This window comes from Nyctereutes procyonoides, unplaced genomic scaffold, assembly GCF_905146905.1.
Source record: "Nyctereutes procyonoides isolate TBG_1078 unplaced genomic scaffold, NYPRO_anot_genome, whole genome shotgun sequence".
Classification (NCBI taxonomy): domain Eukaryota; kingdom Metazoa; phylum Chordata; class Mammalia; order Carnivora; family Canidae; genus Nyctereutes; species Nyctereutes procyonoides.
The window spans coordinates 51,706,754-51,724,623 of NW_026575052.1; positions in this window are offsets into that span (position 1 = coordinate 51,706,754).

Here is a 17,870-nt window from a genome sequence, read left to right on the forward strand (position 1 = left end):
AACTATTGCAACTACGTCCAAATAAAAAGCTTCTGCACAGCAAAGGAAACAATCAATAAAACTGAAATGCAACTTATGGAATGGGAGAAGTATTTGCAAATAACATATCTGTTGAAGGGTTAGTGTCCAAAATAAAGAACTTATAAAACTCAACACCCCAAAATTGAATAATCTCAATAAAAATGGGCAGAAGACATGAATAGACATTTTTCCAAAGAAGACACCCAGGTGGCCAAGAGTCACAGGAAAAGATGTTCAACATCACTCATCACCAGCGAAATACAAATCAAAACCACAATGAGATACCACCTCACACCTGTCAGGATGGCTAAAATCAACAGCAGGTGTTGGCGAGGATGTGGAGAAAGGGGAGCCCTCTTATCCCGTTGGTGGTGCAAGCTGGTGTAGCCACTGTGGAAAACATTATGGAGGATCCTCAAGAGGTTAAAAATAGAACTACCATATGATTTAGCAATTGCACTACTAGGAATTTACCCAAAGAATACAAAAATATTAATTCAAAGGGATACATGCACTCCAATGTTTACAGCAGCATTATTTACAACAGCCAAATTATGGAAACAGCCCAAGTATCCATTGATTGATGAATGGATAAAGAAAATATGGTACATGTATACAATGGAATATTACTTGGATAGAAAAAAGAATGAGATCTTGCCATTTGTAATGATGTGGATGAAGCTAGAGAGTATTATGCTAGGTGAAATAAATCAGTCTGAGAAAGACAAATACCATGCGATTTCACTCAAAAATAAAACAAATGAGCAAAGAGATAAGAGAGAGAGAGGCAAACCAAAAAAGAGACTCTTTACAAAGAACATACTGATGGTCACCAGAGGGGAGGTAGGAAGCATGGTGAGATAGGTGATGGGGATTACGGAAGGCACTTACTGTGATGAGCACCGAGTGTCGTATGGAAGTGTTGAATACAGTGTTACATTAGTTTCTGGTGTACAATCACATTGTACACCAGAAACTAATATAACACTGTATGTTAACTAACTGAAATTAAAGTAAAATTATTTTTAAAATGAAGTCCATGTTAGTGTAGCCACTCCAGCTTTCTGTGGTTACCGTTTGCATGATATATCTTTTTCCATTATTTTACTTGCAATCTCTTTCCATTTTTGAGTCTACAATAAGTCTTTTGAGACAGCATAAAATTGGATCTTGCTTTTTAACATCTAATTTGACAAGATGTTTATTGCTTTTTTTACTGGATTCTGTAATCCATTCACATTTAACATTCCTATTGATATAGTTGGATTTATGTCTACCATTTTGCTTTTTGTTTTATATGTGTCTCATATCTTCTTTTACACTATTACTCCTTTAATGGTTTGTGGGTTGTTTTTTTTTTTTTTTTTTTTTGCATTGAGTTAATGTTTTCTAAGGTAGCATTTAATTTCTTTAGTGATTTTCATTGTATATTTTTGAGTTATTTCCTTAATGGTTACTCTAGAACTTACTGTAAGCATCTTATCAGAATCAGCTTCAGATTTATATTTAATTTTGGTGAGATACAGAACTGTTCCTCCTGGGGCACCCGGGTGGTTCAGTGAGTTCAGTGTTTACCTTTGGCTCAGGTCATGACCTCAGGCTCCTGGAATGGAGCCCCAGTCGGGCTCCCTGCTCAGCAGGGAGTCTGCTTCTGCTCTCTCACTCCTCCTGCTTGTGCTTTCTTTCTCTCTACATCAAATAAATAAATACAATTAAAAAAATGTTCCTCCTATGTAGTTCCATTCTCTATCCTTCCTTTTTGTGGTATAAATTGCTTTTCTTTTTAAGATTTATTTATTCATTCATGAGAGACGCAGAGAGAGAGAGAGGCAGAGCCACAGGCAGAGGAGAAGCAGGCTCCCCACAGGAGCCCGATGTGGGACTCGATCCCGGATCCTGGGACCATGACCTGAGCCAAAGGCAACTGCCCAACTGCTGAGCCACCCAGGCATCCCATGTAGTGTAAGTTATATGTGTGTTATTTGTGTTAATCTCACAGACCCAACAAACCTAGTTATTATTATCACTTTATAATATTTTATATATTTTAAAGCCTAAATTAGAAGAGAGTGATTATAAATTTAAAACTTTTGTTATGGGCAGCCCGGGTGGCTCAGCGGTTTAGCGCTGCCCTCAGCCCAGGGTATGATCCTGGAGACCAGGGATCAAGTCCCATGTCAGGCTCCCTGCATGGGGCCTGCTTCTCCCTCTGCCTGTGTCTGTGCCTCTCTCTCTGTGTCTCTCATGAATAAATAGATACATTTTTTTTTAAAAAAAAGCTCCTTTTAAAACTTTTGTTATATTAAGCTTTTTACTTATCATTTCAGATTATCTTCATTTTTTTCTGAATGAATTCAGGTTACCATTTGGAAACATTTCCTGAGCACAATACAGCTTTGCTGCAGTTCATCTCTTTTGTGCTGTTGTTGACAAATGTATTTCTATATATTGTAGGCCTAACAATATACCATACACATATTTTTATATACTGCTTTTTAAATTAAGAAAAGAAAGTAAATATGCATTTATACTATTATAATTACATAATTATCTTTGCTATGCTCTGATTTTTTGTTGGTATATGTATTTGAATTACCACTGGGGTCACTAGCTTTCAAGACTTCCTTTAGTATTCCTCTATTTTTAAGATTTTATTTATTTATTTGACAGAGAGAAAGAGAGAGAACAAACGGGGGAGCAGGAGGCAGAGGAAGAGGGAGAAGCAGGGTTCCCGATGAGTGAGGAGCCTGAGGCAAGGCTCCATCCCAGGACCTGGAGATCAGAACCTGAGCCAAAGGCGGGTACTTCACTGACTGAGCCGCCCAGATCCCCTCCTTTAGTATTTTGTGTAAGGTGACACAGGCAACAAGTTATCTTAGCTTTTGTTCATTTGGGGAAGTCTTTATTTCATCTTAATCTATGAAATATTTACTAGATAGAGAAATCCTGGTTGACATTTTTTTTTCCTTTGAGCATTTTGAAAATGTACTCCTCCTGAATTCCATTGCTTCTAGTGAGAAGTCTGTCGTCAATCTTATTGGGGTTCCCTTGTAAGTGATGAGTTGTTTTTGTGCTTTTAAGATTTTCTCCTTGTTCTTAGCCTTGAACATTTATAGTAGGATGTATCTGTTATGGAACTCTTCGTATTTATCCAGTGTAGAATTTATTGAGCGTCCTGGAGTAATATTTTTTAATAACTTTGGAAATTTTTCAGCCATTATTTCTTGGAATATTCTTTTTGGTCCTTTCTCTTTTCTCCTTTTATTTCTGTTAAATATATGTTGGTGCCCTTAATATTGTTCCACAAATTTTGTAAGGCTGTATTCATATCTCTTCATTATTCTTTTTCCATTCTATAGATTGCATAATCAGTATTCATCTACCTTAAAGTGTGCTAACATTTTTCTGCCAATTCAAATTTACTGTCCAGTGGATGTTTCATTTTAGTCATTGTAGTTTCAACTTCAGAATTTCTATTTTTAAAAATAATTTCTGGTTCTTATTGATATTTTCTCTTTTGATGGCATTGTCATCATACCATCCTTTACTTTGTAAACTATGGTTACATGTAGTTCTGTGAATATATTTATAATGACTACTTTGAAGTCTTAGTTAATATCCAGTCTTGTTACTCTCAGGGGCAGTTTCTTTTGCTTGCTTTTCTTTTCTCTTCTCTCTCTCTCTCTCTCTCTCTCTCTCTCTCTCTCCCCCCTTTTTTTTTTTTTTTTGGTGTCTGGGTTATATTTTCCTTTGCACGTCTTTTAATTGTGATTTCTATTTGTCTGTTTTTTATCCTTCTTTATCATTTAGCCACATAACACTAGTATTTTCCCATGCCAGTGAAAGAGTCTTCTATGATGTGATTTTATATGACTGTAGAATACACTATTTATGAATGAGTACCCCAATTTATTAAACTGCATATATATATATATAAAGAGAGAGAGACCTTTCCCATTCTAGTTTTCATTAAGCAAATTTATTTTCTATGTACTTATATTTTCCACAAACACAAAACCAAATGATCAGCTGTTCTCTTTCCTTCTTCAAATAGAATAAAAAAATATGGTTTTAAAATATGACAAAGATTATATAATTTAGACACTGGAAAAACTATATAATTATAGAATATAAACATTGATCTACATGTTTAAGAGACTTATTTGAGCCTTTATTTTTTCCTTCCGGATTCTCAGACATGGTTTTGTTTCTCAGAAGGGATGTTAACAGCATTCTGGACGAGGCCACGTTTTGCTGTGTGGTGTTGTGCTGCATGTTGCATGTTTGGCAGCCCTGGCCCTTCCATTAAAGTCAGAACTGCTTTCCAGCTATTGTGACAACCAAAATCTCCCTTTCCTCTGATAAAACATTGTTGAAAATTAATCACTGGATTATCTATCTTTAGTAGTGTACTTTCAGTCCTGATAGTAAGTAAGGGGATGGAGAAGAGACATTTGTGCAAAAGAATAACGTAGAGTGTTTAACATCCTGACTTGGGGTCTGTGCCTCAGGCCTGCTGATGCGGCTCAGAGGCAGGGTTCCCATGTACTCAGCACACAAGCTTGTGAGATAGGTGTCCCCTCACCATATACGTGTGAGGAGACAGAGGCTCAGCAGTGAGGAAACTGCCCAGAGTTACACAGCTACTGCCTCTGTGTTGTGAGGTGGAGGTCCTGTGCCCACCAGTGCCACTGCCCCAGACACATGGTGAAAATGAACGTAAGAGATGGAATATATAAGAGGAGGTGCCCAGGGTTGGTTGCTGATGCTATGTTTCTTTCTCTGAGAGGTTATTACCTGAGTGTGCATCATTACCGATATTCATATGTATATTATGCTTCAAAGTAAAAAAACGAAAAGAAAAAGGGGAGTGTTCATATAGAACCATTTTGTAATGGTCTGATCATAAGTTGAGAAGAGAGAAGGAATCAAAGTATCAAAACCATAATAAGACAAAGCCTGACGGCTTAGTCGGTTAAGCATCCAACTCTTGATTTTGGCTCAGGTCATGATCTCAGGGTCCTGGGATCAGGCTCTGTGCTGAGCATGGAGCCTGCTTAAGATTCTCTGTCTCCCTTGGGGCTCCTGGGTAGCTCAGTTGGATAAGTGCCCCAATTCTTGATTTCGGCTCAGGTCACAACCTCAGGGTTGTGGGATGGAGCTCTGTGTTGGACTCCATGCTCGGCTGGGAGTCTGCTTGAGATTCTCTCTCATTCTCTCTTCCTCTGCCCCTCCCCCCTACTCACCTATGCTCCCTCAAAAAAAAAAAAAAAAAGATCGAAGCCTAGAAAACCAAGTTCTAAAGGGCTAGAACTTGGCTACTTAAGAGGACTAGGAAGATGTTTCTTTTCATCTGCAGTTAATTTCTTTATTTGTGGGGCATAAATAATGTTCTTCACAAGCTAAGTTATCCTCTTTTAAGACATTTCTTTTTTTTTTTAATGTGTTCTTCTGAATATGTTAGCACAGCATCTCCATAGCTGTACTTGCATATGTTTTCTCTAATTTGTTCATCCTTAATTTTTCTTACTCTTCCACGATGGAGAAGCGGGGAGTACTTTGTTCCCCGTTCCTCTGGACATGCATGCTTCAGCTAGTTGCCCCTAAGGTCCAGTCCTGGAGTGAGGTCCTGTGCAGCACGGCTCCTGTAAGCTTGAGGAGACAGACAGCAGCTGCCTCCTCACCAGGGAGGAGCCGCGTTGTGGCTTGGTGCTGCATACCTGCCATGGAATCAGCTGTAGGAAGATGAGTGGGATAGGTTTTGTGACCCTCTACTGAACACTCAAATTGCTAATGGGAAGAAGGCAGACTTTAAAAAATGGGGAGTGCTGTATCTCTTAAGCCTGACGTGGTGGCTTTCTCTGTGCAACCATCTAATGTCCAGAGGTCACTTTCATGTTTGTTGTGATGGGAGTGTGACACACAAACTGAATGGATTTCCCCTTCCAACTTCCACATTGCAAGAGCACAGTTCTGCCTCTTTCATTTCCGACTCTCAGTGCTCTTCTTTCCTTGCACCCTGTGGCTTTGTAAGGCCTCCCATTTCAGTATTAAAATATGCAACTTAGAGCAGCACTAGTCTTGTGATTGTTTTGGCTGATGCTAACCAAAGATGCAGTCCTAAAATAACAGAATTTTGAGAACCACAGATAGTCAATGCTTGAGCAGGATTGAGGCCTTTTCTTCATTGAAAGTAAAAGGAAGTTTATCTTCCACTTTCTTAGGTTCCCCCAAACAGAAACAAGTTGTGCCAGCCCGACAGGGTGTCTCTAGGCTGTGTTGATATGTATTTATCTGAAAGCCTCCTGTTATATTCTGCATGGGTAGGATTTGGGAAGGTACTAAAGATAAGGTAGGTCAAGAGCCTGGCTCCACCCAGGGACAATCATGAGGAAACTTCCCCTCAAGGCAAAACACTGACATTTTAAATAACTAATTATCATCTCATAAGGCATAACAATTTTCCTATCAAGAAATGAACATCCTTGGGGCTCAGTTGGTTGGGCATCCATCTGCCTTCAGCTCAGGTCATGATCCCAGGGTCCTGGGATCGAGCCCCAAGTCAGCTCCCTGCTCAGTGGGGAACCTGCTTCTCCCTCTCCCCCTCTCCCTTTGTCTCTCCCCCCCCGCCCCCGCTTGTGCTGGCTCTCTCTCTCTCTCTCTCTCTGTTGAATACATATATAATTTCTTTAAATATATATATATTACAAAAAAGAAAAGGATGTCGTTGCTTACTTTCTCACATACTTTCGGTTGTTGTATTATAGCTTTACTCATCAGGATTCATTTCACTTGCCAACAATTGTATCTGCAGTGAGAGAGCAGTGCCCTGGTAGCTTTAGAGCTGACTGGAAATAAATGGACATCTTTTTCTAGGGAGTAATGGAATACATTTATAGGGCCTTTCCTACCAGCCACTGAGCTGTCATTGGAAGATTCTTATACTCCTGACAGGCTTCCACTTTTTCACTTTCTTTTTAAAACCAGGAAAGAGTTTGAGACTGTTGGGGACCCACTCAGAACCCCAGAATTAATATGGAGATTATCTTAAATTCAAGACATCTGATCCAACAGATGCAGAAAGGAGCCTTCTCAAAGCTTGCCTTACCTGACTAAAAGCAGCATCTGGGAAAACAACAACTGGCATAATTTCCCTCTCAGGGTGACTTCTAAGCCTAGCAGAGAGATCAAGTAAACCTACCATAAATCCCCCTCTCTGGGAGAGTCTCGGGGGCATGAAGAAGCCAGACCACTCATACCTATATAAACAAACATGATCCCAAACTCTATTATCTGCTGTTTGTTTTCCTAAAAACACATCTGTCTTTCCTAAAGAAACCTTCTCGTTCTTCCCATGGAAGCTGTTCTTCCCCCTTCCCCTACTAAATTAGGTAGACAAGCCCCAAGTTCTAACTGCCCCTTTGAGTTGATCAACACTGAGGCCTCCTGTGCTATGCAGGTTGCAGGAATAAAGAATTTTTTTTTTAAGATTTTATTTATTTATTAATGAGAGATACAGAGAGAGGCAGAGACACAGGCAGAGGGAGAAGCAGGCTCCCTGTGGGGAGCCCAATGCAGGGCTCTGGGATCACGCCCTGAAAGAAAGGCAGCTGCTCAACTGCTGCACCACCCAGGTGTCCCAAGAAACTCTTTTTTTTTTTCTTTTTTTTTTTTTTTTCATCTGTCTTGTCAGAATTCATAGGCCTCCAGGAAAAGATTTTCCTCTCAGCTTTGCATATCCAGAAGTCTTTAGGTGCAATGTCAGTCTTGGGAAGGGAAATGCACACAAATGTTCTAAATGGGGCAGGGATGCAGAAGCAGGCCAACTCCATGGAGTTGGATTTCCAGAGAGATCCTGAATTCACAAGTAACCCTGGATTTCTAGCATGCCCAATTTTCTTTCTGTATTCATTTTCACCACACATTCCTTTCCCCAAGTTTTCTCAATGTGTGCTGAGTGATGTGGGAAACAAAGGCAGAGGGAAATTATTAAATTTCCTTACTCCCTAGAGTCCATTGACACATTCTTGAAACAGAGTGACCTTCCTCTAGTGACTCAGCTGCCTCAATGTGAACACTGCTGAGGGCGACAGGCAATCCTAGCCCGACCCCCAGGATCCTATAAGTCTACTTTCACATATAAAAATTCCTTTAGAACTTCCTTTATCTCTAAATCCCCCAAGATACGTGTTGGCAATCATCCCTCGAGCAATGTGACCCACCGATATACATCTGAAGGGTCTCATGACTCAGGCTTTATTAGACGGTAATAAATGATCTTTTCCCAACAACAACTAGCCCCCTGTAGGTCCTGGAAACCTTGCTTCCAAAATTTTTAGAGCCTCACTCTCTCCCTGACCCCCTCCCAACTTGAAAATATATAATGGGCCACCCCTCATGACCCCAGGGCAGTTCTTCCTGCCCACGGGTCCTGTCCCCATGCTTTAATTAAAACCACCTTTTTGTACCAAAGATGTCTCAAGAATTCTTTCTTGGGGATCCTTGGGTGGCTTGGCGCCAGACTTTGGCCCAGGGAGTAATCCTGGGGTTCCAGAATCGAGTCCCACGTTGGGCTCCCTGCGTGGAGCCTGCTTCTCCCTCTGCCTGCGTCTCTGCCTCTCTCTTTCTCTGTGTCTCTCATGAATGAATAAATAAAATCTTAAAAAAAATTATTTTTTGGCCATTGGCTTTGAACCCTGACATCTTTTCCTGCATCATATGGCGCCCAAACATGAGGCTTTGAGAGCAGAGTGTCATCTGGACTCTGAGCCGTGGTGCAAACTCGGTGAGGACTCTCTCCTCTTCCTTTACTCACATTCCTGGGGCCCTTCAGGGAGTACAGCCTTCTTGGAGCACTTTCTTGTCCATTGCTCAGGCTCCAGTTCTCTAGCCCGTGGCTACTCTACGGGGAGGAGAAAGCCTGCATTTGGGCCGGAATTTGTACCTGGCTTGGAGGGTAATTTGATGCCCTCTCTTTATTCCTGTCCTCATACAAAGTTGTCTGTCTTGGACACAGGACAGCCCCCTAAGTCACAGGACAGCTGCCAATCTTAAGACTCCCATGTGAGGTTTCCTCCCGATTGATCTAATGTGATCCCTTGCCATATCCCTGGTCTAACCACCTCTGGCCTCGGGACCTCCACTGGGAGCCGGCCGAACCAGTTTGCAATGGAAGTAAAACCCAACTGGGGACCGTTTCCTATGAAAGTTAGCTATAAGGACTACAATGGGTTGGAATATTGCTTAGACCGTGATGGATTTCTATCTTTACTGTTTTCTGTCAGTGTCATCTACTAACTACTCAAGCTACAAAATTCGGTGATTTCCCCTATAAAACTTTTCTAGTGTTCTTCATGGGTTAAAAAGGCAAGTTCTTCAAGGCAGGTAAAATAAAGCATGACTTTCATGGCACAACCTTCAAGGCATGGTATTTCGTTCCGTAGCCAGCACCCACCTGTAGCCTAGGATGTGATGGGGAGGCAGGGCGACGCTAGCATCCCTCCTACAGGGGCCTTTACTGGCGGTGGTGGTCATAGCCATTTTGATCCAGGGGCTCCTAGGGTCACTTTGACACCAGGAACCTCTGACATATCCTGCACATGGGACACTACCTGGAAGTCGGGGGGATTTTCTAGATAATGAACCTTCTGTCTTCTTCAGTCCCCAAGGACTCTTCCTTGGGGGTGCCTTTTAACCCACTAGAAACAATTCTGATTGAAAACTTGGGAAAGGACTGAGCTCCTGTAACACCACATGGCCTCCGTAAGATCTGTCAGTGCCATCTCTTCTACAGGAAACAGGGCAGATGGATGGAGGTACAGGTCCATCCCAGGCCTTCAGGGCTCTAAATCAGGACCCAGATCTATGGGCCTTTTGCAGAACATGTTTGGTCACAACCAGACCAGTAAACTCCCGCCTGATGTATTGGATAATTATCTACATAGGCCTCCGAATAAACTGAGGTTGATGGAGCAAACACAGGCTCCCTAGCAGAGGGGACTCTCACTCTCCCTTCCTATTCCTCCTCCTAGTGGATGTAGGGGCTCCTGCCTCCCTCAGCTCCCGGGTGGGTGCAAGACTGTAATTGGAGCCAACTGGGGTTGGTCTATCTGGGGACAGAGACTTTAAGGAATATTCCCAAGCAGCTGCCGAAAGTCCCTCTGTTTCAGGGAAAATTCCCTGTCTTCTCTGGCCTGATGTGGACTGCCTGTTCCCCCTTGTTGGTGGGAAAACGTGGCGTCTGCCCCTCTGTCAGAGCTGATGAGCTCTAGAACCGGGAACCCTTTCTCTGCCTCCCCTCCCCCTCCTCTTGGCCTGCATAGCTGGCTTCTAGGCCATCCCCGGTGCCTCAGGCGCAGGGGCTCCCTCTCCCGTCCTGGACTTAACACTGCCCACTCCAGATTCCCCCACCAGTGTCTCAGGTAAAAATTGACAATGGGGAGAAAATTGACTGACTTTAAGTGGATCCAGGTGGGACAAAGTAGGTACTTAAACTACATTTGTTGGTGTAACTAAGATAGGTCTTGAAAATTATCACTACTGAGCCTGAAACTTTTATTCTATTGAGGTTTACTGAAGGTCAAATAAGCTCTGTTATCTCTTTGCAATTTGTTAGTAAGAAAATGATTAAAATGATGGTTAATTGTCTGTTTGCAAGTATTCGTAGGTAATTGTTAAGATACCTTTCAAAGTCTTTGGTAACCTGAAGCCTTAAAGTTTTGCTTGGATGATAAATGGGATTAAATTCATTGGACATCTAGGTCTTTTCCAAACAGGATAAAGTGCTGAAGTGTTGATTCCTGGACATCAGTTTGTGCTTTTGACTTCTGATTGCAAAGGAACTAAGGATATTTGAATCTGTTGGTGAACATGCTTTGTACTTAACTGTTTCATAAATTTGCTGTCTAAGGAGTTCTGGTGTGACAGTTCAAAATCGGATACTCCTTAGTTTTCATTGGAGACTAAGGTTTCTAAGAGTGAAAAACTCTGCTAAATATAATTAAGACTGATGGGAATAAAGGAAACAACTCTGTATGTAGAAAAGTAGGAGATGTATAAGAAAAATATAAGGAATGGGAATACATTTTTGTTCAAGGTAAGAGAAAGCAATTTTGTCCTAAATGAGACTGACTGGAAAGAAATGGCTTGGGACAAATTCTGAATGCAAAGGAAGGTGTAGAAGGTTTGTGAAGGGCAATCCTTGGAAAGGAATTTTAGGTGTGGTCAGGACAGACTAAGATCGAAGTGAATGGATTTTAAAGTACAAGGGTATAAGATTGAAAGTCTACTTTCTGTTCAAAAGTTTTCTCGATTTGTTGGTCTGCTCTTGATAAGAAAATCTAAAGAGTTGTTTTCTCTTTGCCTGCCCAGAAAAACCAGTTTCTATGTTTTGCCTTTATCAGGACTTTAATCCTATTTAGGTGTGTGCTTTAAAACTTTCTAAGGTTTTAACAAACTTCTCCAAGATTTAAATCGTGAACAAAGTCTCATTGACTAATTAGGCTTGTTTGGTATGTTATCTTCCAGTATAAGGTCATCACTGGGTGTTCAGGCTGTCCAAGGGCTGCGGGTCACAGAAACGGAGTCTCCTTGTCAATCGCATCATAACGAACTCCTATCAGATCATTAACAATGTCCATGGCTGAGTTTTTGTCATTCCTAACTATTCTTATGCTCTTGCGAAATGAGTTTCATCTTCAGGGGGTTCGTGTAAAGGATTTTTAGGACAAATACAGGTATTCAGTATCTTTAAGATCATAAAACTGAAATTTCCAGACTTGAAGCCGCATTCAAACTGAACAAGAATAGTAACATGGGACTAAAGGACCTAAAGGATGATTATAGTTTTGTGACTCTTGTTTGAAACACTGCTGGTTCTCTAATGTTTGCTCTCTTAGATTAAGGAAACTTCCTCTTAAGGTAGCTATGACTTACAGAAATGTGATAAAGTATTCCTTTGTAAACAAATTAAAGCATTAACTTTTTCCCTCCCTGAACCCCCTGAAATTCAGCAGATCTCAGGGAGTGATCTTTTTCCCATGGCGATCATAGTCATTTGCATAAATTCACTAAGAATCTGTCCTCCTTGTAACAGGACACCTTGGAAACGCTGGTTATTTTACCAAGGCTTTGACTGGAATGTCACATCTGAGAGACACGCATAGACTCAGAACCAAACAGCTCTAAGGAACCAAGGTGGACTTTATGAAACCTAGAGCCAGAAAGCTGCCTGGAACTGTTGGCCTGATACCTGGTTACAGAGTTCCCAGAGGCCTCACTAGGTGAGAAAGAATGTCACTTCCAGGCAGGTGCAGGAACCTCAGGATACCTTGGGGACCTGGTGAAGAGGAATCTGCCCACATCTACAGGAATTGCAGGGTCTGATGACAAGTACTGGGCTTGGCTTCTGGCTGAGAAAGACTAATAAAGTTCAGCCTAGAGATTACTTTTTTTTTAAGATTTTATTTATTTATTCATGAGAGACACACAGAGAGAGGCAGAGACACAGGCAGAGGGAGAAGCAACCTCCACATAGGGAGCCCAATGAGGTAATCCATCCCAGGACCCCAGGGTCACGACCTGGGCCAAAGGCAGATGTTCAGCCACTGAGCCACCCAGGTGCTCCAGCCTAGAGATTTCTTATAAAAGTTCCAGCAAAGCAGATTTTAGAAGATTTGTATGACTAATCATTATTCTTGCTGAGCGTATGTAAACAATTAGGCCGAGTTTGTTAAAAGTGTACTTGTTTTTCAAATAAATTAGTTCTGATTTGGCTATTTCTGATTTAAAATGAAAGTTATATTAGAGAGAAAAATTATGTTTCAGTAACATACCTTGTGGATGTTAAATTCTAGATTTAATTGTCTCTAAATGTTTGTTGTTTGCCTGAGCTAGACAACTGGAAGTAAACTTCAGAGAAACTGCTACAATAAATAGCTCATATAGACACTCTCTCTGCTTGTTATTCTGTGCAGATCCTAAGAGGACACCACTGGCATATGCTTATTTGAACAGCTGAAAAGTGGGGTTGATTCCCCCACAATTCTATAACCCAGCTAGCACCCGAGCAATTCCGTGTGGCTGGGGTGACAAAATCACTCCTTAAAACCAAGAGTGTACCTCAGTCTATGGGGTAAACTATGGGCTTGTGGAGATAGCAGATGGCCCCACTTTCTTTATGATTGGACTGGATGACCCACTTGGGACAAGTGTCGTTATCTCCTGAGACAAGTCATCTCAGTCATCTCCCACTTGCCAGCAATTCCTTATAATTAGGACAATGTTATGGCTTCTGCCTGGACCTGAGCATCATACTTCCTTAAGCACAACTGTTCAGAATGTTCTATTGATTTTGTATATTCTAGTCGACCAGATGTAAAAGCTTCCCTTATCAAAAATGCAGATGACAGTTGGCTTACTGATGGCAACAGTGTTGTCATGGAAAAGGGAGTGAGAAAAGCTGGGCATGCTATAGCACTCAATCGTGCTTTGCAATTAGCAAAGCCTTAAAAATTAATATTTGTACTGACTCCAAATATGCTTTCCTAGTCTTACATGCCCACAGAGCAATTTGGAAGAAAAGGGAATAATTATCAAGCCATAACTCTCCAAATATGGGCCTGAAATTATTACTCTTCTTGAGGCTGTACACCTACCTAAGGAGGTAGCTGTAATTCAAAAGACTTCAGAGGATAAGACCTTAGAATCTAAAGGAAGCACACAATAAACAAATATTAAGTATTTTACCAGTCTTAACTCCAATGAAGACCATAAGTCCAGTTTATTCACCCCAAGAAATGCACAAGACTGGCTTGTTAATAATGAGAAAAAAATCTTTATACCCAGAAATAACCAATGGAAGATAATACAGGGTTTATACTAGACTACTAATTTGGGTAAAAAAGGCCATGGACGTGTCCAAAAAAAAAAAACAAAACAAAAAAACAAACCCCACTTTGCTAAAAGAATTGGACTCCCTTGTTTCCTACAAAGTGACAACAGGCCATCTTTTATTATATAAATTCAAAAGATGGCCCTCAAAACCAAATTGTCCTTAATACCTTGACTGCAGCTCAAGGAGGCCCAGAATTATATGGCTGGCTCCTAATGGGACCCAGGGGCTGAGTGGCTCTAACTTATGTCCAACAGCCTCCCCCAGGTTGGATAGGTCCCTAGACTCTGGGTTTCATCTGGATGCATAGACGCAGTATTAAAACTATTATGAATCCAGCCAAATTTCCAAATTTAAAACAATGATGGTCACGTTCTTTGTCTCATTGGTATGACCACCCAATATCCATCGTTGTTCCCTCTTTGGGACTGGACGATGTTGTTTGGCACATGGAGGCTCTTAATAAATACACAGTCAAACCCCTAAGTGGCACTCTAAATAGCATTTCCCTATTAAGAACCAAAGTAACACAAACGTGTAAAGCAGTTTTACAAAATTGCACGGTATTAGATGTGTTAACTGCTACCTATGGGCTAGCACAAAAACAGAGCGCTGTATACATTCCAGATTACCACGAAAAATTTCTGGGTTTCTGACATGGATACTCACATTGCGCTTTATTTTTTTTATACATTTATTTTTTATTGGTGTTCAATTTGCCAACATACAGAATAACACCCAGTGCTCATCCCATCAAGTGTCCCCCTCAGTGCCCATCACCCAGTCACCCCCACCCCCCTCCCACCTCCCCTTCCACCACCCCTAGTTCGTTCCCCAGAGTTAGGAGTCTCTCATGTTCTGTCTCCCTTTCTGATATTTCCCACTCACTTTTTCTCCTTTCCCCTTTATTCCCTTTCACTATTTTTTATATTCCCACATTGGCGCTTTAAATTATTCCTTTTTCCTTTAATGATTGGTTAAACTCTTGGACTGGATTTTCATCAACTATCAAAGGACTCTCATTCAGGCTTCTTTTTCTCTTTGTTATTCTAATCACGTTTTGCTGTTTTCTCCCGTGCCAAGACACCTTTGCTGCCCTAACTTTCAGCCGACAGATGATCCTTTCCACTGGGGAAGATCCACACATGCGGTCTCCCATGGACTCAGCTGCCTGTGCTGTCCTAACTCCTATATGTGTAAGCCCCAACTGCCCCAAGGTGACCCACAGGCAGGGAGGACTCTACGCCCCTACTCAGCAGGAGGAGGTTACAGAAGGTGAGAACCTCTACCCTCAGCAACCTTAAAGATTTGGGTCTAAATTGTTCAGTGGGGAATGAGGAGGGAAACAAATGCAGAAGGGAAATTATTAAATATCCTACTCCTTTCAGCCCATTGACACGTCCTTAAAACAGGCAGAGGACCTTTCTCTAGGGACTCAATTGCCTCGACAGACACTTTGCTGAGGACAAAAGGCAAACGGCCTGATCCCCAGGATCCCATGAGTCTCCTTTCACTACTTTTGAAATTCCCTTTATCTCTAAACCCTCTAAGATACGTGTTGGCAATCATCCCCCAAGCATATGACCCACCGATGTACATCTGAAGGGTCTCATGACTCAGGTTTTATTAGACAGTAATAAATGACCTTTCCCAACAACGGCTAGCCCCCTCCAGGTCCTGGAAACCTTGCTTCCAAATTCCTTAGAAACTCACACTCTTCCTAACCCCCTCCCAACTTGAAAGTCCATAAATAATGGGCCCCTCCTCATGACCCTGATACAGCTCTTTCTGCCCATGGGTCCTGGCCCCATGCCTTCATAAAACCAACTTTTTGCACCAAAGACGTCTCAAGAATTCTTTCTTGGCCGTTGGCTTTGAACCCTAACATCTTTTCCTGCATCATGAGGACCCCCTGTCTCCCATTGCTGAGGGAGCTTGATAAAGTACACATCACTAGGCCCTGCCTCAGACATACAGAACCAGAATCTCCTGCAAGGGGCCAGGGCATTTGCACATGTTATTGGTTCTCCAGGTAACTCCTGGACGTATGAACATGTAATAATTCCTCAGGCATCTCAAAAGAAGTTTAGGAAATATAAAGATGGAAGTGTCATGGTCTCTGTCTTCTAGGAGTCCACGAATTCACCTAACAAAGAGGAAAAGATGTGCAGAACGACAGCATAGGGGAGAATGTTGGCAAGTCCCATTAAACAGCTCTACAGAAATAAAAATGTAGATGCCCATATTTGTAGAGTTGTCCACAAGCCAAGATCTGGCTAGTTTTTTAAAATACAATTTTTAGGGGCACATTGGGTGGTGCAGTTGGCTAAGCATCAGACTCTTGGTTTCAGCTCAGGTTGTGATCTCATGCTCGTGGGATCAAGGCCTGCATCGGGCTCACACACAGTGTGGAGTCCGCTGGAGATTCTCTCCCCCTGCCCCACCCCCACTTGTGCACACGTTCTTCTCTCTCTTAAATAAATCTTTTTAATAACATGAAATAAAGCTACAGCATTCTTTTTTTTTTAAACAAAATTTTTTTTAATTTTATATACTTATGATAGTCATACAGAGAGAGAGAGAGAGGCAGAGACATAGGCAGAGGGAGAAGCAGGCTCCATGTGGGAGCCCGATGTGGGATTTGATCCCGGGTCTCGAGGATCGCGCCCTGGGCCAAAGGCAGGTGCCAAACCGCTGCGCCACCCAGGGATCCCAAACTTAGGCATTCTTGATCACAGACTGTGCTTCTGTCATAGGCCAGGGCACAAGCTCCAGACATCCAGAGTAGGGCCAAGGACAGGTACAGAAACCTAAAGCCAGGATTTCAGATATTGTTCCAGCAAATAATCAGTTGGGGCTATATAAACCAGGAAGTGACCGAAGTCACCCCGCGGTCTGGCTGTGTGCAGGCCCCTGTGAGGCAGAGCGGCAGGCTGAGCTGCTGGGCGCCGGGGGGCCCTCCCAGGAAGGTGCAGACGTGGGACAGGGTGGGACGGGGACAGGCAGCCCGGGGCGCCAGAAAGGAAGGTCACGGAGCCTTGACCTGCAGTTGGTGCCCCCACCCTCATCACCTGGCTTCCAGGCTGAGCCCAGAGGTAGCCCCTGCCGGGCGGTCTGCGGGGTGAGAGGGCACCAAGCCCCGAGGCGGAACTTATCCTGTGCAGCTCCAGCTTCTGTTGGAGAACGTCCATCCTCGGGTCTCATCTGGGTGGCGGCGCCCTGAGCAGCACGGACTTCCGTGACCAGGGAGGGCATGAGAACAGGTGCACCTCCTGGCCACAGGCGCTGGCTCAGTCCATGGGAGGCCCCGGAGGACAGGGGCCATGGTGCGGGCTCATGTCTGTGACCGCCGGGGACCATGTTCTGGTCCCGACTCGGCCCCCACACGGTGTGGGCTCCTCTTCCACCTCATTTCCAGCCAGTCTGTCTGTGCCTTGTGACTCACGCCACACAGGGCCCATTGGCGATCCCAGGATGTCTCTCTGTGCCTGACAGATGGTTTATGATGTAGTCAGGGACCAAAAATGCAGCAGAAGATATGAGGGAATTAGCAAACCCGATATTTGTACGTGAGCAAGAGAAAACTGAAGAAAAGTGACTCATTTTGAATCATTTGTGCTCTAGCCAGTTGTTGAGTAGTCAGGTAATGGTTCTGGTGCAGCACCTGCTGGAGCCAGAACCTGAGTATCACAAGGGATGCGGTGGCTGCCCTTGGATGACTGTCACCTCCGTCAGGTGGAGCACGGCGCCGCGGGAGCTAGAGAACAGAAGCTGGGCCCAGTGTGTCAGAGCCACCGGCCTGTCATCAGACAAGCAGCGGACGGACCTTGGGGTCTACAGTGCCCCGGCCCTCTCCCCACCGTGGAAGGGATCCACTCACCCCGTGTCTGGAGCACAGCGTTGCCTGAAGTGTAGACGGGAGCCCAGGAGCTGCCTTGACTTGAAGGCACAGTCCTTC